Source organism: Ambystoma mexicanum, chromosome 5q (genome assembly GCF_040938575.1).
Source record: "Ambystoma mexicanum isolate Mex_15411 chromosome 5q, UKY_AmexF1_1, whole genome shotgun sequence".
NCBI classification, from domain to species: Eukaryota; Metazoa; Chordata; class Amphibia; order Caudata; family Ambystomatidae; genus Ambystoma; species Ambystoma mexicanum.
This window is the reverse complement of record NC_090933.1, coordinates 581,427,406-581,452,555: the sequence shown is the minus strand read 5'-3', so window position 1 is coordinate 581,452,555 and position 25,150 is coordinate 581,427,406. Positions and strand designations below refer to the sequence as shown.

General features: G+C 44.8%; 1 protein-coding gene across 3 annotated transcripts in view; it reads right to left on the bottom strand.

The window, feature by feature from the left end:
* The window catches only part of LOC138497518 (acyl-protein thioesterase 1), a 1,189,877-nt gene that overhangs the window by 227,140 nt on the left and 937,587 nt on the right, over positions 1-25,150 (bottom strand). The gene's annotated exons all lie outside the window — the stretch shown is intronic.

Here is a 25,150-nt window from a genome sequence, read left to right as displayed (position 1 = left end):
AAAAAAGGAAAGAGGAAGATTAAACGCATTCTCAGAAAGAATCAACACAGGGCCTAACTCTCCCTACTGGAAGGGCCTGGCCGGAGGGCCGAGGCCACATGGTCGACAGTAGGGATCTAACGGTATTACGGTATACCGTTAAAGATACCGTGAACCACTTAATTGAGCAATAATAACCGTCACATTGTTTATACCAGTATACCGTTCATACCGTTAAGTGTGCTTTTCAATCTGATTTGGAAAGGCTGCAGTAGGCAAGTGCTGCGCAGTCTTGGTCTTGCACTGTTGGATGTGCCGTCTGCCAAGTAGTTTCAGTTTGAGCAGTTTTTAATGCCATTCCATAAACCACACGTGCCTGACACAAAATCAATATGTTAGCAATAGGAAGAATAAATACAGTGCCAAGAAGGAAAAGGGTTTACTTTTTTTTTTTATTTACATTTTTTTTAAACCGCTCACACAGCCCGCGGGCATCAAGGCGCTGTTAAAGAAATTGTTTTTGTTTATTTAGTTGCGCAATTGTTTTTGTCTTAGTTGCGTATTTATAACGCGCTTAAACACCCAGAGGTTTCTAAGCGCGGACCCGGGGATCGAACCCGTGTTGCTTCGTGTCGTCTTGCTTCCAAGGCATGCATGTTGCTGCTGAGCTATCCTCCCGGGACTTTGGGGTTTATATATTTATAATGGATACTGTTTTCTAAACATATGACAATGGGGGATTTCCCTGGTTCTATCATGGAATATACATATAATAAGTCACACTGTGAAATGTACTCATCTCTGTGGGTATTCCCTGCTGCCATACCAAAGGGTAACATGTCCGTGATTACTGAACACCTTTTGTCCCGGAAGTAAACTAAAGGATGTAACGTAGTGTGTGTGTGTGTGTGTTTGGTAAGAAGGTTATTGTACCGTCATAAAACTAATACCATGACACCCCTAGTCGACAGACGTCAATCGATGCACCAGGCGCCGAAATAGTTGGAGGTTGTCAGCTTAGAGATCTACAAAGTGGTCGAAGAGAAGTCAAAGACTAAACATAAAACTATCTGAGGGACCTCGACGCGTGAGGGGATTTTGGGTACACTACACGTAGTTTGATAGTGTTCGTCACGCCCATGTCGACATCCCCTTTCGATCCTCGGACTTCGCGATTACCACTAGATGTCGGACTATATGCACAGCATGTGAATCTAAGCAGATACAATCATCAGAAATGCAATTACGGATTCACATGCTGTGCATACAGACCGACATCCAGTGGTAACCGCAGAGTATTGCAGCTGGTCTTTCGAGGATCGAAAGGGGACGTCAACTGAGTGTGCCTGTAACACTATCCCTAACTTGACGTGTAGTGTACCCAAAGTCCCTCACGCGTCGAGTTCCCTCCGATTGTATTTTTTCTGCCATGAGGGAGCATAATGACTATCGTGAGGGAGTACATAAAAAGAGAAAGTAATAAGACGTCCATGTTCCTTCCACCCGAGCAGGGAGCATGTGAATCTAAGCAGATACAATCATCAGAAATGCTATTACGGTGAGTAACGCATGTCTTCGGATGCTTGTTAATCTACTTAGAATCGCATGCTGTGCATAGACTAGCGAGCAGTACCCAGAGTTGGAGGTGGGTTGTGAGAAGAAACAGTAGTGAAAAGATGTCTTAGTACTGCTTGTCCCACCTGAGAATCAGACCTAGAATGAGTGTCTAGGCAATAGTGTTTTGTAAAGGTGTGTACAGAACTCCACGTTGCCGCTTTGCAGATTGGCCTCTAGGGGAACATTTGCAATGAATGCTAAGGAAGCCCCAGTGCCTCGAGTAGAATGTGCTCTAGGCTTGAAGGGCAGTTCTCCATTAGCAAGAGTGATGCAATTGACAATTCACCTTGAGATGGCTAATTTAGAGACAGGATCGCCTCCTCTACCAGCTGCTACTGAAACGAAAAATTTGATTTGTCTTTCTTAGTAGTCTAGTTCTTTCCAGGTAAAACAGGACTGCCCTGCGCACATCTAATGTGTGTAGGCTTCTTTCGGCCACGTTAGTGGGGTTTTGGAAGAAAGTAGGCAGTTCTATTGATTGGTTCACGTCAAACCTGGCAATAAATTTAGGTGCAAAACGAGGGTGAGTGCGCAGAACCAACCTATCTCCGTTGACTGTAACAAAAGGGTCTAGAACTGAAAGGGCCTGTAGTTCATTAACTCTTCTTATATAAGTGATGGCCACTAGGAAGGCTGTCTTATATGTAAGATCCTTGAGACTTGCCTTATGCATAGGCTCAAAGGGAGACCCCCATGAGTCTAGTCAATAGCATGTTTAGGTCCCAATCCGGGAGCTGGGTTAGAAATAGGGGGATGAATTCTTTTAACCCCTTCCATGAAAGCCTCAACTGGTACTTTCCACCACAACACCTTTTGTTGTGATGTAGTGTAGGCTGAGAGCGCAGCTAGAAGAACTTTCAGGGAATTAAAGACCAGACCCGAGTCCAGTAAGTGAGTCAGGTACAACAATGTGTGTAGGAGAGCAGTCAATGGGATTGATGCTCTTGGGAGTTGCATCAGATGAAAAAGCGCTTCAATTTACTGGAGTAGCAATATTGGGAGTCAGGTTTTCTTGCCTCCCTAAGTATGTCCATGCATCTCTGAGGGAGTTTTAGGTGCCCGAATTATGACCTCAGGAGCCAGGCCGCTAAGTTCAGGGTTTTCAGGCATGGGTAAAGCATCTCCCCCCTTGTCCCGAGATAACATGGTGTACGGAAAGGCAATTTCATTGGAGGAGATAGGGACATCTCCATCAGATGAGAACCATGGTTGGCGGGCCCACATGGGGGCCACCAAGATCATGTTCACTGGTTCCTGGTGCATTTTATGCACAATCTTGTTGAGTAGGGGAGTCTGGAGAAAAGCGTAAACAAGTTTCCCTCACCATGCAATCCAGAGACCATTCCCCTTGGATCGGTTCTGGGGGTACCTGGAGGCGTAATCTTGGCATTGAGCGTTCTCCAGAGTTGTGAACAAGTCGGTCTCTGGGAAGCCTCATAGTGCAAAAACATTGGAGACAATGTCTTCGTGTAGTCTCCATTCGTACTCTACGGGCAGTGGGAAGTCTCTGCTGAGCACATCCGCCAGAAGATTGAGTTCCCCTGGAACGTGTTGAGACAACAGAAACTTCCTGTGTTTGAGAGCCCATTTCCAAATGTTCGGGGACAGCTTGGATAGCCCTGGAGAATGTGTGCCCCCTTGTGTGTTCAGGAAGTACATACGGAGGGATCTGAAACAGCATGTTTTGAACCCTCACGCTGGAGGGGGGAAGACTAGGCAGTCTTCTGTCTGAATTAGAGCCCCTAAAAACTGATCGACTTGACTGGGTTCTAGGCTGGATTTCTTCTCATTGATGGAGAATCCCAGGCTGTATAAGATGTCTATTGTCTTTTGAGTGTTTAACAGGCATGTTCCGTAGGAATCCTCTGTTACGAGCTAGTTGTCGAGGTAAGGGTAAACCAGGACAGATTCCCTGCGTAGGTGCGCTGCTGCCACTGCCAGCACCTTCGTAAACACCCTTGGTGCCAAGGCAATGTCGAAGGGGAATACTTTGAACTGATAGTGCTTGTCTTGTCCTCTATCATGAACCTTAGGTATTTTCTGAGCGCCAGCAACATTGAAATATGAAAGTATGCCTCTTTCATATCCAATGTTGCCATGTAATCCCCCTGTTTCAACAGAGGCATTACTTCCTGCAATGTGACCATACGAAACTTTGGAGGTTTGACAAATTTGTTCGCTGGGCGCAAGTCTAGCACAGGGCGCATGACGAGGTCCTTTTTGGGTACAAGGAAGTACACTGAATAAATACCCTCGATTACTTGTAGAATATGGACGACTTCGATGGTGCCCTTTTCCTGCAGTATCTCGACTTCTTGCAGCAGGATGCGTATGTTTCGGCGTCAGATGTCTTGATTTTGGCGGTCTGAACGGAGGTGGGTGGCAAAATTCTATGCAGTACCGTGGGCAACGGTCTTGAGCACCCACTGGTCTGTTATCCCCTCCCATGCATGAAGAAATTGTAAAACGCCCACCGAACGGGGTGGCATGGGAGGGGACCCGGATCGGAGGGTCATTTCTGACCTGCGGCTGGGTAGCCTCTTGGGGGTGGCGCTCAGGCCTCTACCGTTTCCACGTCGCTGTCCTCTAGGTGGATAAGCGGTGGTGGTGTTGGATCCTTGTCCCGAATTCGTTTCCTGAACCATACTGGTTTTGAGGGGAGCGAGATTGCCCACGAAAGGAACGCCGAGAGCCGGCACTCTGTTGTGAAGGCTTTTGGGCAATCTGCTGTAAGGACTTGAGTCTCATGTTATTTTTTGGCTGTCTCAAGTCCTTCGACCACGGCCTTGCAGAATAAGTTGGATTCCTCAACTGGCTTGTTTATCAGGGCGGCCTGGGTTTCAGGCTTAAAACCGGAGTTCCACAACCTGGCGTGTCGCTTTAGTAAGGTAGCCTGGGCCAAGGTTTTTCCCGCTGTCTCTGCAGCGTCTCAAGTGTTCTTAAGAATGTTATGATTCACTTGCTTGCCTTCCAAGACAAGACTTTCCTGAAGGCCCTCCTGCAGCAGGTTCCACTGAACATCTGCGTAGCAGGACAACATTGGTTTTATTGGCTATTCGGGTGGCGAATGCAGCAACAGTCGCAACCCTCTATTCCAGTGCATACAACCTTTTGATTTCTTTATCAGGCAGTGCTTCACCTTTAGACAGGAGTACACCCACCCTCTTTCTACTAGTGGCAACTACCAGTGAATCCGGAGTGGCATGGCCCTTGATGTAAACGGGGCAAGTAGAAGGGCGAAACAACTTATCTACCCTGGGATTAACCGCTCTTTTCTGAGCTTGTGTCAACAGCCTTCTCTGGAGAGTTCAGCAAAGGAATGGCCTGACTGGCAGGAGGCTTTTCTTTCAGTAGGTCTTCTACAAAATCCAAATTCGATCTGAAAATGTTCAGCTGCCTTCTTTAAGATGGCGTCAAATGCCATCTGATCATCCACAGATGAGGCTTGGTGGACCAGAGTGGTGGTGGGGGGGGGGGGGGGGTGGGGGGGGGGATCCATATCCAGAGCGTCAGGGTCCGTGGTAGGAGTAGGGGACGCCCAAGGTTGATTATTAATCAGACGGCTGTCATCCCAACCCTCCATTGGATCCCTAGGATCATCAACAGGGGAGCATCTTGTACGTAGATGTCCATAGGAACTTCGTCATCAATAGGGTCATAAGTAAATTCTTCATGAGGATCATCAAAGGTCCTCGGAAACTTGGCCACAGGCATAAAAGGAAAGTCCTCAAGAGGCCTTTTGGGAGCAAACCTCTGAGAATGAAACAAAATTCTCAAGTCTGTCCATACATCCCTCAAACTTCTCCGTGGTCCATGTTGATGAACGAGGGGAGGAAAGGGGACATTTTGACTACCCTCCTCTCTAGAGCATCGGGATTTGTCTCCTAAAGTGTTGGATAAAGACAGGGCTCTCAGAGTAGTCCTTTCGAAGCTCCGGCGTGGTGACGGGTCTCTAAATGCATCCCTAGACCGTTCCCTCTGTTTCAACATCTCTTTCGACTGTTCCTTATGTTTGACCGCTGAAGCGATCTTCGCGATACTATCACTGATGCTCGGGGCAATAGGGAGGTGTGCCGGTTGAGCCGGTGGCTGTGCGGTGATTTCGGCGCCACCGGGGACTTAAGCTGTGTCAGCGCTTTCTTCTGAAGCATTTCGGAAGCCGCGTGTGTTTTGGTGCTAGCACCGTTTGTTTTGGATTGCCCAGATGCATGCCGCTGCAGGGAGGGCTGCCGATCAAAGATCAGCGGACCCCATCGAAGTATCTGACAAGCCTGTTGGTGCTTTGGAATGCTTTGACTGGGCCGCCAAAGCAAAAACCGTGGGTTGTGGGTTTAGGGAAACTTGTGCGTCCCTGTCGCCAGGTTTCTTCCCCATAGCAGGACTTGCGTTGTGCCGGTTGGGGACGGACGCTACAAAACGAGAACTCTGCATCGTCAGGTCACTGGCCTCCGAAACGGAGCCTTGGTCATCGTTAGTCCCTTCGTCACACTCGGCGGCTGTGGCGGGGGGGGGGGGAATTACTTTCGGCCTGTGACATACCGTAGGCCGCCCACCGCTTCAAGCAGCACTCCTTAATCGTCTTTGGACGCAGGAGTACACAGGCCGCACAGTTGTGGTTGAGGGGGGAGACAATTATTGCACCGATGGTGCTACTCCACGGATATTTGGCCTTACACGAAAGACAAAATCTAAATTGAGTCCTGTCCATAGCGCAGGATTGATATAGCGACGAAAAAACCCAGGGAACAAAGAGAAGGGGAATAGGAAGGGCATGCTTGAAAAGACTATGACCACCCCGATCCCACTCTCCCTACTGTACAGGCTTGTGTGGAGGTTGATTATGCACAACCACCACTCACAGATACAGTAAAGATATAAGGCCACATATAGGCCGAACAAGACTGCAGCACAGTATGGTCCAGGCCATCTCATGCAATTTCTAATACACATCATCCGATGACGCTCAGCTTTCATGATTACGATTGATGTCCCCAAGCTTTCTGGAAGGGCCAAGTGTTAGTGTTTTCATGATCAATGTTACACATTCAAATGTCCAACTGGTGACGAAAATATGAAATACTAAAATAACTCTAAAAAGACAATGCCCCAAATAATTAAGCCACATCTCTAGAATTTCTAATAACTCTTCAAATGAGTGTGCCAATTCTGCAAACGTTTGAAAACTCTAGCTGTTGCTAGTAGCACCTTTAATAGGTGCAGGTTGATTATACACAAGCACAGCTCACAGCTACCTTAAAGATATGAGACCACATAAATAAAAAAAATTTTAAAAAAAGAAAAAAAAAAAAGAGTGCAGCCTAGTATTGGTCAGACCATCTTGCCCAATTTCCAATCCACATCATTCAAGAAGAGTCACACCAAATGACTTATGATTAATGTCTCCAAGCTTTGAGACGAAACATTTGAAGTCCCACGGCATAGAGCTTTGTTTCAGAAAGTCCAAAGTTCCCCCTCTGCATCTTTCATGGAACAGTGTAACTTTAAGCAAGCGCCAACTCTCAGCAGTGCTTTTCATGCGAGTTGCCTTCTTCCTCAGTAGCAAAGACTTCAGAAACCAAATGATATCATCACTGCTGGTACTCTCGTGATCGGACAAGTTGGAAATGTCCAGCCGGGAATAAATATGTAAAATAATAATGACAACATGAAAGAGACAATGCCTCGTTTCTTGCACAATGTACACATTCAAATGTCCAACTGGTGACAAAAATATAACCAAAAATGACAACTCTAAAAAGACAAGGTCACAAAAAATGAAGCCTCCCTTTGAACCTCTCTAGCATTTCTAATGACTCTTCAAATACAGTGTGCCAGTGCTACCAGTTTTTGAAAACTCTGGCGGTTCCTAGCAGCACCTTTAATGGGTGGAGGTTGGTTATGCACAACCACTGCCCACAGCTACAATAAACTTATCAGACCACATATAAGCCAAAAAAGACTGCAGCCCAGTATGGTCCAGACCATCTCATGCAATTTCCAATACACCTCATCCCCAGAGGCTCGCACCAAATGCTTTATCAAAATGGATGTTCCCAAGCTTCTTCCTACATGTTTTCTTTTCTCAGTTCTGAAACGCTGGCGTCTTCAACCAAATAAATACAGTATTAGTACCGCACAATGAAGTGAATGAAAACCTCCGACAGATGCATGGGATAAGAAAGAAAATATCCTAGGAAGACCTCTCGCTCATCCAAGTGCAACTACTGCAGGCAGGAGCACCACATCTAAAAACACTTCATGAAATGCCTCCTCTGAACCGCTCTAGCATTTCTAATAACTCTTCAAATAGAGTTCCATTATTGCCAGTGTTTGAAGAACCTGCCTATTGCTGGCAGCACTTTTAATTGGGGGGAGGGGGAGGGAGTTTGATTGCATTCTGCACAACCACTTGTCGCAGCTACAGTAAAGATATAACACCACATATAAGCCAAAAAGACTGCCCTCCAGTATGGGCCAGACCATCTTGTGCAATTTCCAATACACATCATCCCAGGAGTCTCGCCCCACAGGATTTATTGTTAGGAATGATGTTCCCAGCTTTCTGACAAAACATTAGAAGGGCCATGTAGTTTTCATGATCAATGTTACACATTCAAATGTCCAACTGGTGACGAAAATATAAAACAAAAAAGATAACTCTAAAAAAGACAATGCCACAAGAAATGAAGCCACCTCTAGAATTTCTAATAACTCTTCAAATAGAGTGTGCCACTGCTGCAGATGTTTGAAAACTAGCCGTTGCCATCAGCACCTTTTATAGATGGAGGTTGATTATGCACAACCACATCTCACAGCTACATTGAAAATATAAACCCACATATAAGTCAAGAAAGACAGAAAGACTGCAGCCCAGTATGGGCCAGACTCTCGCCCAAGTTCCAATACACATCATCCCAAGACACTTGCACCAGATATTCATCTCAATTCATATTTGCAATTTGTGTGACGGAACATTAAAAAAGCCACAGCTTCATGTTTTCTAACTCAATGTGATTTTTACTGTCCACAATTTCTTAAATTTTCAATATCCTTAATTGATTGTACTTCTTTTCCAACATCGTCACTTTAATAGTTTTACTTATTCTAGAATTCGTTTTATGATTAGTTGTTGTAGTGCTTCTTTCATTCTTTGTCTTACTACAATAACTTCACCTGTTTGAAATATTTTAACACAATTGAAGATATTATACACTTTAAAAATAATTGGGTTGGTTGTATAAACAATTTATAGTCAACAATCTATATGTGTTTGAGAGAATATATTATATATATATATATATATACACATATATATATATATATGTAAACACATGGAGGATAGAAAAAACCTGCACTCCATGCAGGTCAGTGAATCCCAACAAATGAAAAAAAACTCGAATCCAGATAAGTGGAAAAATCGAGTTTAATGAATGGTAAAAAATACAAAATAAATGGCAAAACCACACAGCAAGCGATACAGGACGCCTAGGCAGTGTCCTTAACGACGCGTTTCGCGCTTCCCTGAGCGCTTGATCACGTTAGGAGGACGTGTTGAAAATGAAAGTTAATATTGTAAACTGGTCCTTCTTCCATGTTGCCAACCAACCTAAGCTCACAACCTTGCATGAAACCATAGCGGCCATTTTAGAGTGTAGTCAAGAAGCTGCTTTAACCATAGAGAGTGCAAGTTTAGATACAACAGTAAAATACAGAGCACATTAAAATCCCACATTATAAATGCTGAAACGGAACGTTGATAAAAAGACAAGTCAGACAATACAGTGGATGTCAAAACACGTTGCTGTACAAGAATTAGTACACATGAGCAAAAATTCGAATTAATAAAGAGTCCGTAGCTGTAACATGGTACAAATATTTTGCTATAAGCGCTTAAAAGCTAATCATGCCAGTGGCAGGCAAGTCTAAATACATAAATGTGTAAGGATGAAATGCAAGTGCAAATCTTCGCTAACCATGGCAGTATGTAATATATGCTCCCAGAGTAGAAAACAGCTTGGACAAACCTATATGTAACTTGCACGATAAAACCATATAGCAAACTGCAATATAAAGTGCTGGTGCATTGGACCGTAAACGTAACACATTAACCATGTAGCCTAATCAACCAGGTAGGCATAAACAATTCATGGGGGATTTTAGAACAGTCAGTGAATGCATGCTCAGTGATGAAACATGTAGCAAGCTGCAATTTAAAGTGCAAGTGCAATAGATCGTAAACATATCACTCTAGCAGCATAACCTAATCTAAAAAGGTTAAGTAATCATAAAGTGCAAGTGCATTATTCATTGAGGATGTAGCAATCAATGAATACAACCTTTAGAATAAAAGCATGTTGTAAACTGCTATATAAAGTGCAAAGGCATGTCACTCTAGCAGCATAGCCTAGTTGAAGAAGGTTAAGTAATCATACAGTGCAAGTGCATGACACAGTATTGGAGCTTATTATGGAAAAAGTACAAGCAATCATACCATGGAGGAACAAAATCGACCACCAAACTTTCACAGTACAGATATAATCATGTACTCACTAACTTCAGACCCCCTAAACACAGAAGAAAAATTTAGGGAAGACAGCCAAAATTCACCAACTAAACGATGGAAAAAGTTGGATGACATAAAAAATAAGAGTAAAATCAATAAACAATTCCAGGCCAGGTCAAAAAAAACATTTTTACAAATAAGTCCAAACGAGAAGAGAGCAGGAAGCAGTATGCAAATAGCAAAAGACCAAGATCAAATAAAACTGAGCAAGAGAAGAATAAGAAGGGGGAAATTTGTGCAAATTCATAAAGGAACAAAATAATTAAAATAATTAAGTTCCCACAAAAGTATATAACTCCTCATCCACATTGTGCCCGTTAGGATATTTAGAATCAAAGTCCAAAATAAACCTGGTTTCAAGCTGTCTCAGTTTTAGAGTGCGATCACCACCCCTTGGGTCAATCGGTACATGAGCGACAGCAAAAAATGTAAGTAAATGGACATCACTGTCATGTTGCTGCCTAAAATGTTTGGCCATGGGGTACGTGGGGTCAAAGTTCTTAATAGCTCTGAGATGCTGTAGGATGCGGAGCTTAACACACGTGGTGGATCCCACGTACCATTTCCGGCAGGGACAGGCTAAAACATAAACCACAAACGGGGTCTCACAGTTGATAAAATGTTTCAGCTTAAATTCAATGCCCGTAATAGGATGTAAAAAGGATTTACAAATAGTTGCATGAGGGCAGGCTTTGCATTTTTGGCACTTTGTAAAACCCTTAGGTAAACCAGGTAACCAATTGGTACTGATGGAATTTTTCTGGACCGGGGGCAAAAAGCTGGAAACCAGTCTGTCCTTTAATGAGGGTGCCTGTTTGTAAGTTAACGTGGGGCACTTGGGGAGTAAAGGACCAATATCTTTGTCCAGCCTGAGGATGTGCCAGTGTTTAACAATAATCTTACGGACATCACATGAGGCCTTATTAAAAGTAACAATAAGGCGAGGATCATCCTGGTCCCTATTTTTACTCCTGCTAACAGAGCCATGTAATAACATTTCTCTTGAGAGTGACCGCGCTTTTAAAAAGGCCATCTCAATGATCTTTTTTTGGTACCCTTGAAGTAAAAAATCGGCTGCAGCCACCTTGCAACAGTGATCAAATTCCTCAATATCTGTGCAGTTGCGCCGAAAGCGAATAAATTCGACATAGGGGATGCTGTTTTTACAGGAGAGCGGATGACAGCTCGTGGCATGGAGTGGCAGACCAGTGTTGGTGGGTTTTTTATGTAGGGAAGTATGGATGCCTAAATTGTCCAATCTTACATTAACATCCAAATACACGATGTGAGTAAAACTGTGGCATTCAGTGAATCTCAAATTCACATCATTGGTGTTAATGCTGTTCACAAAACAAGCCCACTCGTTCTCATTTCCCTTCCAAATAATAAAAATGTCATCAATATACCGCCACCAACCAATAACTTGTGTGGAAAAACATGCTAAAAGTAACTCAGACAAGAAAGGAGCCTCCCACCACCCCATAGTAAGGTTAGCATACGATGGCGCAAAGGTACTGCCCATGGCAGTGCCCCTAACCTGGTGATAGAAGGAACCCTCAAAAAGAAACACATTGTTAGTTAAGCAAAACAAAAGCATATCCAAAATCATATCATTGTGCCCCAAATAATTCAAAGAACGAGTGTCCAAAAAATATTTGCAGGCTGCCAATCCGATCGTGTGATCTATAGAAGTATATAGGGAGACAACATCTAAGGTTGCCAACATTAAGCCATCCTCCCAAGGTATATCAGAAATATGACTCAAAAAGTCCTTGGTATCACGTAGATATGAAGGCAGGACTAACACCAACGGGAACAACGTCTCATCTATAAATTGGGCCATATGTTCGAGGAGGGAACCACATAAGGTAACAATCGGCCTGCCTGGTGGATGAATCAAGGATTTATGAATTTTTGGCAGAAAGTATATAGTGGGAATGGTATGACTCACAGGCACAAGAAACTTAGCAAGCTCATCTTCAATAAGGCCTTTTTCGGCCCATTTGGTACATAAAGTGGTGAGCTCCAACTGCATTTCCACAAATGGATTCTTAGAAAGCCTGGAATAACAGCATCGATCTCGTAGCTGACGATTAGCCTCAGCCACATAGCATTCCCTGTCCTGAATAACTATATTGGAGCCCTTGTCAGCAGGTTTTATCACAATATTGGACAGATTCTGTAATTCATTAAGGGCCGATCGTTGTGAGATGGTAAGATTCCGTTTGTTGTTACAGGATTTCTTGCGGAGTTTACGAAAATCATTCACACACAAATCGTGAAATGCCTCAATACAGCCTCCTACTAGGAATTGCGGGTTAAATTTAGACTTGTTTTTCAATTTGGTACGCACATCCCAGTTGGGATCGATATCAAAGTCAACTGGATCAAAGGTAGAAGGATCAAACAATTCATTTTGGAGACAAGCCAAGTCCGTCAAAGTAGAAATATCAGAGATATGGAGGTCAGTGCGGCCACATCGTGGTACAGATGGTTTGATTTGTGGAGGATTGATGGAGAAGAATTTTTTTAGTCTGACTTTACGTAGGAATTTATCGAAGTCCAAACGTGATTGAACATAGTCAAACTGGGTGGTGGGACAGAAATTCAAACCCAAGGAAAGTAATGAAGCTTGTGGGCCCGTGAGGGTGTGGGAGGACATGTTTACAATACGATGTAGATTCATGTTGTCTGTTGTTGCTACTTCGCCCCAGAGCGCATCGACCTGCCCTGTTGTTGTACATCTGAGCCGCTTCCCACGACAGCCTCGACGGGTTTTTTTCCCTTTGACAATTTCTGATCGTTTCCTCTCCCTCTTCCTCTTCCCCTGTTCTTTCCACGGCCTCTGCCCCTCTTTTGGTTTTTGCCATCTTGACATAAAAGTCTCATTTCGTCTAAAAAATTTAATTTAATAGGCATTTCATCATTTTCTGACACAGAAACATCAGATTCCGAAGAGACAGTTTCTGCCTCCCCCAATTGTTTGGAAGATGATTGAACGGTGGAGCTTTTACGCAAGGAATCAAAATCGCTTAGCAAAAGTAAAAATGCGACCTGACTCAGTCAATTTTATCTCTGATAAACTTTCTATGTTTACGTTGCTTAATCTCCTCTTCATACGTAATAAGATCTTCTTCAATTTTACTGCGTAGTTTTTTACCCTCTTCAGTGCTGGGAATGTCGCATAAGTCAGATTCCAATTTATCGAGATGTAGAAGTGCAGCCTTGCGATCCGAATTGGCATATTTAACTAAAATGTTCAAGAATTGCGCAGAGCAGTGACTGCTGGCACCTCCCCACTCTTCCAGCATATTGGGATCCTGGTCCTCAAAAGATGGTGTAATCATAATTCGCAGTCCACGGGGTACACGGCCTACATCAAGATAGTTTTGCAGGGAGTGCAGGGAGTGCTCCTCCCACCACTTCGAAATCTCTTTTTTACGGGATTTTTCTATTTCACGGAGTAATGCAACTTCAGTAGTGGTAGTAGCGGTAGTTTTTTTGGCCCCACTGGTAGATACCACTGCAGGTAAAACCTGCTTCTCGTTGAATATATATACACACACACACACACACACACACACACACACGCTCCCCCTGGACGAATCCTCACCAAACTTTTCAAAAAAAAGTATATGGCGCACTCTGAATTATTTTTGCAAAGTTTGGTGAAGTTTGGTCCAGGGAGGGTGGGGGGTGGGGCCGGGGGCAAAGTTATAGAGGGGGCGTCCCAAAACTTTTTTTTCCCCCATAGACATAATGGGAAAAAAACTTTGCTCACGCCTACAGCCCAAACCGCTGGACGGATTTACACCAAATTTGCAGCGGGAGCGGCGCTTGGTCCCAAAAGTGTGCTTTTTTTTTTATTAGGTGTAAATCCGTCCAGTAGTTATTTTTAAAAATGACAAAAATGTAAGTGAAAAAAAATGTGTGATTCTGTGTCCGCTTTGCGAACACACTTCCCTGTTCGCTCCGCGGACAGGACGGGGATTGGGCAAGCACTTACGTGATGTCCGCGGAATTCCGATGTGCTTTGCTATTGGCTGCCGTGAAGCATGCAGCGTGTCGTATTGTGAGAGACGCCCGCCATCTTTGTTCATTGGTTCATTGGTTCATCAGAGCATTGCACAGTAAGCTCCGTGTGTTCCTCCCGTTCCCCCCCGACCCCCCACTCTTGCTCCGTGACTCTCTCCCGTTCCCCCCCGCTCATGCCCCGCGTCTCCCCTGTTCCCCCCCACCTCCAGCTCATGCTTCGTGTCTCCGTTACCCACCACCGCCGCTCATGCCCTGTGTCTCCCCTGTTCCCCCCACCCCTGCTCATGCCCCCATGTGCCCTGTTCCACCCCAACCCCGCTCATGCCCCGTGTCTCCCCTGTTCCCCCCCACTCATGCCCCGTGTCTCCCCTGTTGCCCCTCACCCCCCGCTCATGCCCTGTGTCTCCCCTGTTCCACCCCCTGCTCATGCCCCGCGTCTCCCCTGTTCCACCCCACCCCCTGCTCATTCCCCATGTTTTCCCTGTTCCCCCCACACCCCGCTCATGCCCTGTGTCTCCCCTGTTCCCCCCATCCCCTGCTCATGCCCCCGTGTGGGCCCTGTTCCACCCCAACCCCGCTCATGCCCCGTGTCTCCCCTGTTCCCCCCCCACTCATGCCCCGTGTCTCCCCTGTTGCCCCTCACCCCCCGCTCATGCCCCGTGTCTCCCCTGTTGCCCCTCACCCCCCGCTCATGCCCCGTGTCTCCCCTGTTCCACCCCACCCCCTGCTCATGCCCCGTGTCTCCCTCCTTTCCCCCCCATCCCCCGCTCATGCCCCCGTGTGTGCCCCGTGTTTTCCCTGTTCCACCCACCCCCCGCTCATGCCCAGAGTCTACCAGGACAAAGAACACTGAAATGGCAAAAGAGACAGGGGCCATGTTGGTAAAATGAGCACCCATGGGTGTCTTTACAGGGGCTGTTGAAACAGCCCACCGTAAAGGTGCATCGAATTAGTAAAAACGTTCACTGGAACCAGCCATTAAAAGTAAGCTTGTCCCTGTAACAGAAATGTTACAGTTAAAAGGAGAAAGGGGATACATTGCACCTCCCCAGCACTCCACATAAGGTCGGCTGTTCTGGTTTCACCCAACATAATGTAAAAGGGATTCAAAGATCCTTTCCACCCTTTGGCACTGTAGTTCTCACAAGAGTAGCCAGAGAAAGTTAAAGGGGAGTCTCAAGGGCAACCCTGCAACTATAAAAAGGTATACACCAAAATTTGTCAAAGAGGATAAAATTAATAAGACACTATGGAGAGTCTTAGAAATGACACCCATAAAAAAAATTAAACGATTCGGCGAGTGTGGAAAAAGGTTCCCACTCACTGAGGTATAGGGAAAAATAATCCACCAGTAAAGCTAAAAAATCTGGGGTTGACAAAGGTCAGGAAGATTTATCATCGATATGAATTCTTACCCAACATGTGCCAGTGTTGGTGAAGGAATCACATGATCTATTATTTTGATAGTACAAACCTATGTTACTCAGTCTTTATATAAACAAACCACCATTTTGTTTCAACTGACAGTGTGGACATTCCCTGCTTTGTACTTGTGGTTCTTAACAGGCCCAATTCCATCCAACTCCACCTCAACCCCCCCCCCCTCTCTCCTGAGAGTAAAGCCTCGACTGCTCTGCCTCGCTACCAATTGGAGAGTCTGGCCTAGCATGATGTGTGTAGACCGCTCTACAACCTTTGGGGAATTCTAAGGGCTCACCAGAGTCCCTCTAGGAAAAACTTCCTCATACTGTGGAAATGTGTCCCTATACTGGACCAGTATTTCTTCCCTTTTGAAATCAGTGGATTCTTTTTTTCTGAAGTAAAACACTATTGCTCGCTGTTAAGGACATGTGCTTTTTGCAATTTTCAATCCATTGATTTCAACGGAAATGCTAGCATATCTTGTCAATGTTTGGTATATTAGATACTTTTTAACCTCAAATCAGCAGCACACCTCATTTTTGGTGGCACTGGTCAGTCCCCAAGTATGCCAGTGCAGGGAGAGTTTCTCCCATTTATATTTTCCTTTTTTACTCCGTAACGCAATCAACATTCAGTGCTGTATTACAGGGACACATTGTCCCTATTTTTTGGTTTAGCAGCATTTTGGCTACGTTTGAGATGTACAAAGTACATGCTGGCGACAGTGATTATGGACCATCTCCTTTAACATATGTTATATACTTAAAATGTCAGCTTCTCGTGGTTTAAATGGTCTTTTGTGCCATGTTGCTCTTTGGCCATCTGCCTTCTAATGCCAGAAACTACCAAATAAGGCAAAGCACTTTAGCGGCCTCCAACCTTGGACTTCCAGCCAATGCTAGGAGTGACTAAGTGGTTGAACCTGGGATTGTATGGTCCCAATTCACAATTCAGCAGGGGATGTCACTGGCTGTCCAATCGTGGACAGCCATCTCCCTCACATCTTCCCAGCAACAAACTGAATAGTGCAGATTCCAGAAACTATGGACCATCTTCAGTTCTTAGGTGGTGCCTTGTCCCGCCATCAGGCATGTCCTGTGAGCTGACCATCCAAAGGACATAAGCATTGCACTGAACTTCTTCCCACTGTTAGGGGAGTTTTCCTAAAGTCCACCTGGTGGTAAGTGCAAATCAGGAGCACCAGGCAGGAGCCAGTACGAATAGGCAGCACTAAACTCGTAAAGGTAAGCCCACGAGGGCAGCCGACCTTTACCGGAACGCCTGCATCCATATGCACGCGCTGCACATCTCTATCTTTCTCTTTGAGCTCAATATGATATGAAATGGCAATATCAGATGTGCTCTCCAGATCCAGGGCGTATCTATGTTAAAAATGCCCAAGCCATTGCTGCTTAAATGAAGGGCCTTGTGATTGCCCATTTACTCATTTCTATATTTGCTTTTTGCCACTCCAAAATGGCGCACCAGAGAGCACCCTAGCCTGAGGACCTGGCTGCAGTGAATGCCTTGACCCTATTGGCCATCAGTATACCTAAACCAGCCAATCCTCGAGACGGCAGGCGTAACCGGCCCGCACCTAAGGCACGCACGGCACCCCGTTAGCACTCCGGAGCACGAGGGCAACTACTATCACTTAACTCATCTGCATCTACCTACCCGAGGTCCGACTTTACCATTAGCCTATATAAGCTTGCCACGGCATTGTTTACCCCTATTGCATATGTATCTTCCCTCATAACAACCCTTGAGCATCCCATTTAATACTGGCATACAATTATTATGTCCAATACCTACCATCACCACTAGCTTACCTACTAGGCAAGTCATACTTTGCCCATGCTCCATTGTAATCTTTGTGCAATTATCAACTTTGCCACATTTGTCCGCTTCCCAAAATTAAATCTAGTAAGCCTAGTACTCATGCTGCAGCTTTACCTGAACTACTGCCATTGTAACCAATTAGACACATTGTTGCATTTAGACCTAGGTGGCTCCCCATTGGATTGTTGCATTTAGCCCTAGGTGGCTCCCCATTTGATTGTTGCATTTAGCCCATATGCTGCTTACCATTTGATTGCTGTATTTAGCCCTAGGGGCCTCCCCATTTGATTGTCGCCATCATACTAAGCTTGGCACGAGACTTAAGCAATCACCTCACCTTTTAAGAGTAATCCTCTGCCTCTAACATTAATACTTCTATTAGACACCTACCTCAGTTACATATTCCATAGAAAGTTTATCTCCACCATAGACTAGTATGCTCCCTACAGCTACGAGCCAGACTGTCTACATCACAGTCCTTATACAAAGCATTACGTTCTACATCATGTTATTCCACACACCAACCTTTGGGACTCCACCCGCCTCAACGGCCTCCACTATTTCGACTACTAAATTATTCATAGATATGAAAGATTCTAAAAATCTCATACCAAGAATTCCCTGCCCAACTATGGCTAGGACCATACACCTTAGAGCTAGGTTAGCCAAAATATACGAGCCTCCTGTCAGCTCTCTCCCTACCATTATAGGAATAAGGACTCCTAAAATTCTGCCTAGCCGAACGACTACAAGCACGAACCTAGCTCACAACTGTGGCCCTAGGTCAATAAATAGCAGTCAAGTACGGTAAACCCAAACCTTCACAAGCCCCCCCCAACCGACAACAATCGCTATGAGCCCTCAGATCAAAGGAGCTCTAATAAACTCCAGATCCCTAGTAGCACATGCCACGGAAATTGCCGACCTGATCCAGAGAGATTTCCTCACCATCACTGAGACATTGCTACACCCAGCTGCAGGTCCTATGCTTATACTAGCAATTCCTGATGGCTACTCTATTCTGAGACAAGACAGACTAAAATCCAGAGGCGGCGGCATCGCTATTTACAAATGTAGCCTCTCCCTGAGATTAGCCACCCCGATCGACGTCCACTCATGTGAGCTATTATCAGTTAAAGTACTACTTACCAATGCCCAAACCCTTAATATCGACTTGATATATCACCCCACGGGCCCTCCCGGGACATTTGAGGAGGATATTAACACTATCCTGTCTAGTAATCTCAAAAGATCAACGCAAGTAGTTCTACTTGGGGACTTTAATCACCCACCATTAGGGCTCCACCCACACCAACTAGAAACAAAAAGAATATTACTGTGGACAGGCTTATCCCAGCCTTACTTCCTACCCTCAACCTGCTCCCAGACAACACCGATCCAGAGAGCCTGGTCGAGGAATACAACAAAATTATGAGAACCTCTTTGGACCAGATCGCCCCCCTCAAACTTAGACCAAGCAAGCCGAAAACTCACTTGAATAAATGGTTTACACCCTTCCTAAAAAACCTAAGGCAACAAAAAAGAAACTGTGAGGCTACCTGGAAAAAACTTCCATCAGAAGCCAACAAACTTAAACTCAACAAACTTAAACTCAGCAAACTGTCCTCCAACTATAAAAAAAGAAATATGTCTAGCTAAACGAATATCCTTCGACACGCACATATCCCAAGCCAAGTCCAATATGAAGGAACTATTCACCATTCTTAAAGAAATAGAGACACCTATAGCATTACCCGACACATGCACTAAAGATAAAAAATGGTGTTCAGATATCCAACACGCTTTAGCCAACAAAATATCCACCTTCCAAAACAAAATCTCCTTTAAAAGTGCTTCTCTAAATGACCCTCCTCCATCCAATATAATTGGGAATACCAATGCTGATGAATCCACCCGATTCAACTTCAAAGTTTCTATTCCTGAAGTGGAAAAAATTATTCTGTCCCTTAAACCCTCCAACTGTAAGGGCGATTTCTGCCCTGCGCAGATCATCAAGGATGCGGCCCGAGACCTATCACCTTTCATAACAAAACTTATTAACGCGTCCTTCTCTACTGTACCATCCCTACCAACCTTAGACAATCCTGGGTACTCCCACTCCTAAAAATAAAAACCTTCCCTTGACCAATCTACACCTACCAATTATAGGCCCATTAATTCAGTGCCCTTCCTTCTAAAAATTCTGGACAAGGTAGCTTATATACAAATCCAAAAGCACCTGGAATTACATCACCTATTAGGAGCCAGACAATCAGGCTTCCGTCCCCAACATGGAACGGAGACAGCCCTCATCGATCTCAAGACCCAAGTTGATGAGTTTAGAGATAATGGCAAATCAGACCTACTCCTCATCCTAGGTCTCAGCTGCATTTGACCTGGTCGACCACACTATTCTATGTAACCACCTTGACACAGCAGCACACTTCTCTGGACGATGCGGTTACCTGGATTAGATCCTTCTTAAATGGTAGAACAATAAGGGTCTTCTCGTCCCTAGCAGCTGCCAACCCCATACCCATCACCTGTGGTGTGCCTCTTGCGTCTCGCCCACACTCAACATTTTCACTAAGCCCCTCTTCGATAATCTGGATCATCTCGGTATCACCTACACTAACTAGGCAGATGATACCCAGATCCCTCCTCCCGCTTTCAGGGGATTATGAAAAGGATTTGGCCTTGGTGAATAGAGTGTACATCATCCAGGCATGGATGGCCACGCATGGTCTGTCTGAATGATGATAAAACCAAACTCATCCTGGGTGCCCCCTCTAACCTAACAAAACTAGGATCTGACTATTCCTCATTCATAATTGATGGCAATAGCATTAAAGTAGAACACAAGGTAAAAACACTAGGCATTTATCTTAAATCAAACCTCTCATTTGCCAAACAGGTCAACTCGTCAGCTTCCTCCACGGCTTACATGTGCAAACGTATACGCACCAGCAAGCCATTTCTCTCCGACAGTAGCTGCACCATCCTGTCTCACCTGGACTAATGCAATGCCCTTTATCTAGGATCGACTAAAAGGTACTATCAGAAGAATCCAAGCATTACAAAACAATGCCCTTAGAGCGGCATTAGGCATTTCCAGAAGAGATCACATTTCCGAGAGCAGTCGACAGAACAACTGGCTCCCAACCAAGGACAAAATCCTTCTAAAAACCTTGTTGCTCACCCACAAATATTTCAACAATTCTGCCCCCATCTACCTGGCCGAGAGATTCCACAAACAGACCTCCCTGAGACCACCTACATCAGCTAACAGAGATCGCCTCTCCATACCTAGTTTCAAACGCTCCACAATCGGAGGCAACAGCTTCCCTGTGAAAGCAGCCAAATTGTGGAACTCCCCGCCTCCCACACTGAGAATAGACCAATCTTACCAAAACTTCAGATCTAACATTATGTGGCTGAAATCTAATGACCAGTAAATGATAACTCCGGCTCAGCAAGTAGCTAGGACTCACTACTACAGTACCTCATGCCTGTATGGCGTGTACCCTTCCCTGCTTCTCTCAACCTGCTACCCTTGTGGTAATTACAACTGCTCTACTCACTGCCTGTATACTTGAATATCTATAAACACCTTAAACCTTGTATATATTGCTTCTGCAAGATGTCTAACATTTGTATATACCCCCTCTTGTATCCTACGCCTGTACCATCTGTACCTATTGTAATTAATGACTTGTATGTACATTTTATACCTTTTCTGTTGTAACTAACCCTTGCATATACTTGCAACTGCTACGCCCTCTTAACCCCGGGTATGGCGTGCATTATAAAACAGAAAAACAAAGTGTTAGGAAGAATTCTCATAAATGTGTCAATTACCTTCACCTTAGAGACCTCCAGCAACTTTGCTGGATTTTGAGGACTTGATTTTATTTTCCTGGAAAGAGTGCAAGCCTTCCCCCCCCCACTCATGTATTTTGAGGTGTGTTTTTCACTTGTGTTCTTTGATTATGGAGAATTAGATAGCTCCATGGGCATCATCTTTTCATGTGTGTTACACAGCACCCTCAGTGCAGCAATACAGGGATGTCTTTTAGACTTCCCAAAGGTTTAAATACCTTCTCTGGGATAAACCACTGTTTCCCATAGAATGTAAAGTGAAATTGACTTTACTAGTCTTTCCAAATTCCTAGATCCAGCACACACATCTTACAATGGAGTGCTGGAGGGGTTACATAGTATCCCCTGCGTCCAAATACTCATGTAGCAGTCAAATGCTACCCTTTCCTAGTGAAAAGGCTGGTGGCAGTGGTTTTAGAACAAACTACCATGATTTTTCCCGACCGCGAACAACGCTAGCTAAAAATTGTGGGAGCCATGTTTTTCAAGATGGCGCCTTAAGACCCTTTGTTTAAACAGGCCCTGGTGGTCTTTTTTCGCCATTTCTTTTTGGAACGGTCCTTCTAGTGTTTGTCTCTGCGCGCTAAACCAGGTTTGGTCCCTTTGTTCGTATGCCTTTGGCCGGCTTAAGGACTGAAGACCGCCTCTGGCGCCCGAGTGTCTGGGGTGGGCAGGAAGTGGGGGAGGTGCCCGCAACTCCGTGCTTAGTCTCCTAGGAGACCCAAATGCACTCTGGCGTGATTGGCTGGCTGGAATGAAAGGGAGAGAACGGTTTAAAAGGCGAGTCTCTTGGACTGGAAAGCAGAGTCGACCACTGGAACGAAAGTACCGAAGACGAGCTGGAAGAGGACAGCTACTGCAACTCTTGGACCATTGGTTTGCCCGGTGAAGCCCTGCTACAGGTCCGAATTGCCAAGTTCACCTCGAGAGAGAAGCCCCTTCAAGGACGACTTCCTTTGAGTTGGCGGGACCAATCAACTCGTAAGCCACCTGGATACCATTCTCAAAGCTGCTTAGGATTAACCAGGGGGAAGGACACCAGCTTGTGTACTTGAACTGAAGTGACTCCATTTTGTTTGCTCTTTCGACGATCCTGTGCATTGCAGGAGACCCTGACGTCCTCCCTCTTGTCCCCACGACTGAGGTTCAGTAACAGTAAGATGTGCCAGGAACCAACGACTTCAGCTGCATTTGTTTCTTCATACTAAGGTACTGTGCAAACCCGATTGAGAGAACGCCACGCTCGTGGTGAAAGTTTGTCAAACTTTCCAACTTGCAGGCCTAATCAGCTTGTTACCCAACAAAGGATTCTTTTTCACCTAAACTACTACGGAGAACTTTTGCAAAGACTTTACCGTTTGATACTAGAACTGCTCTTTCCTATCCAGAACACTAGCCCATTGACTTTGGCCTGGCCTATTGACTTGAACTGAACTCTTCTGGTGAACTGAAGCTATTTGCACTGTCTAACAAGTATAAGTGATCTATTCTACTTACCTTATCCCTTTTGCTCACTATAAGTAACTGAACTGCCATTTGGCTCCTATTTCAGGGGAGCTCAAACGGTCTCAAAATCTTGGAGTTTCGTATTGAAGTATATTGGTATATAAAATTAAGTTGTCTTCTAGTGAAATATTTTTTAAATGATTGTGTAATAAATTAATATATGTTTTACCAAGAAACCTTGAGTATAAGTGTCTACTTGAACCACTGTGATAGAAAGTCCTCTGTGTAACTACTTGTACTGCTCACATTCACTCTTGGCTGCTCAGCTCGCTACCAAAAACGGTGTGGTACAGACTTATACCAAAGATTAGTTTGACTTACACCTGTAGTCCTAATTGTGTGTGGTGGTCCCAGAGGGTACTGCATGCAATTCGGCCTAACAGTAAGACTCTATAAAACTATCCCTTGGTATACAGGTTCCCAACGTGTAGTAGAAGTCTGTACTACCCAAAGGATTGGTAGAATGGCAGGGCAGCCAGGCTTATCTTACAAGGAGGATGTGAGCTGTAGACAAGTACAATGAACCCAGCTAGTACATTAGCCCAAAAAACTTGTATGCACTAAAATAAATGTAAATTTAACTATAACTTATACACAAGGCAAGGTAAGTAAATACTACTTTTGACTAACCAACACATAATAGAAAACAATAGCAGCACTTTGTGACTACTTGACTAGTAGTGGCTTGCACTGACAATTGTTACAATAACGTTTAGTTATAAAGTCATTCAGACAAGTGTCTGTTGGAAGGAAAATGGGTTATTGAACACCATTTTATACTTTAGTAAGACTTTCCAAGGATTCTGGCACTTTAGCAGTCCATTCCCCACTAGGTTCAGAGATCTCCAAAGTCAGTTGAGGAGGGATGCAAAAGTCATGTAGACAAAGCAAACATTCCTCAGGATACTTGTCAGAGAAATGCTATAGTGAAATAAAAAGTTTGTAAAAGACTCCCAATTACTGCACAAGCGGTCAGGCTTGGGCAAAAGATATGGGTCAACACCCAGACATCTAGTATCGCACTCCAGTAACACTGTAGCGACTATTCGGCTGGAGGAAAGTACTACCTTTAGCCCCACACTACCTTAGGTTATCTGAAGAAAATGCAGCTGGTGACGAAAGGTGGGACTGTGGAAGGAATGCTGCAGCAGTCACCCTCAGCAAGGCTTTCTTCGATCTCTGTCGGAAGGATTTGCGCACCGGAAGACTATGCACTTCAATTGGGTTGGAGGTTCCCTGGTATTCGCTGTTTGCAGCCCTGGAAGGTCACAGCAAGTTAGGGGGTGACTCCATCTGCAGTTCAGCTTTGGTTGGTCACAACAGCGAAAGGGAATGAGACGTCCTCTTTGGCGCTCCTCTGTCAATAAGAAATCGAGGTCAGGACAGCAGTGGTCTTGACAATTACTGGTTCCCAGAGCCTAGGTTTCACCACTGCCAGCATTAGAGCATACCCGAGCCTGACCGAGGTCACCTGGCCAACTCAACTCGCCTGCAGAGTCCCAGGGGTTATCCATCGTGGGAATTGCAGCAGTAGTCTTCCAAGGTAGTCGGTACACCTGGTAAATTCCTGGACCCGCATTCGCTTTGGGCAATCGAACTGCTGCTTGCTTGCTTAGACCCAGACAACAAAAACCAACCTCTGCACCAGCACCGGCTGGACCACCGGGACCAAAAGCATGAGTAGTTGGCCCTAGCGATTCCTACTTACCTGGGAGGAGGGGCCAGTGTTTTTGCAAATCGTAGGTAGGAGCCGGAGTATACTTCTCTGGTTTTTTTGAGGGGGGCGACTCATAATGCCCTATAGAGGAACCTACCTGTGAACTACTCCTCAAAACATGTGACTTACCAATATGGGGGAAGGGCTTGCTGTTGCAGCTTCATTCAAAAATATAACATAATGGCATATTGTTTTTATCTATTTTTTTCTCTCCTCCACTTTACTTAGAACAGTGATGTTATTTGTTTTATTGCTTGTATTTATGGGTAATTGTGAAGTGTTCTCCGTTTTCCTACCCACTGTGTACATATATGTGTGCCTAGATATTGATGTGCGTGTGGATTACAGCATACCTAATTTTTACCTGCTTGTCTTCTGGCCCAATAGTACATTGATATACATTTATGTAGCCCTATATTACTTGACAGTCTCTTTGTGGTGTCAAGTGTACATACATACCAAACATTAGATCTAAGTCGAAAAGTGATTGCTCATCCACTAGGTGGGCCTCTCAGAACCACATATCAGCGCAGGTTCTGAAAAGCCATCCAACACTTGCCTTGTTTTATTTCATGACATTCAATCCCAGT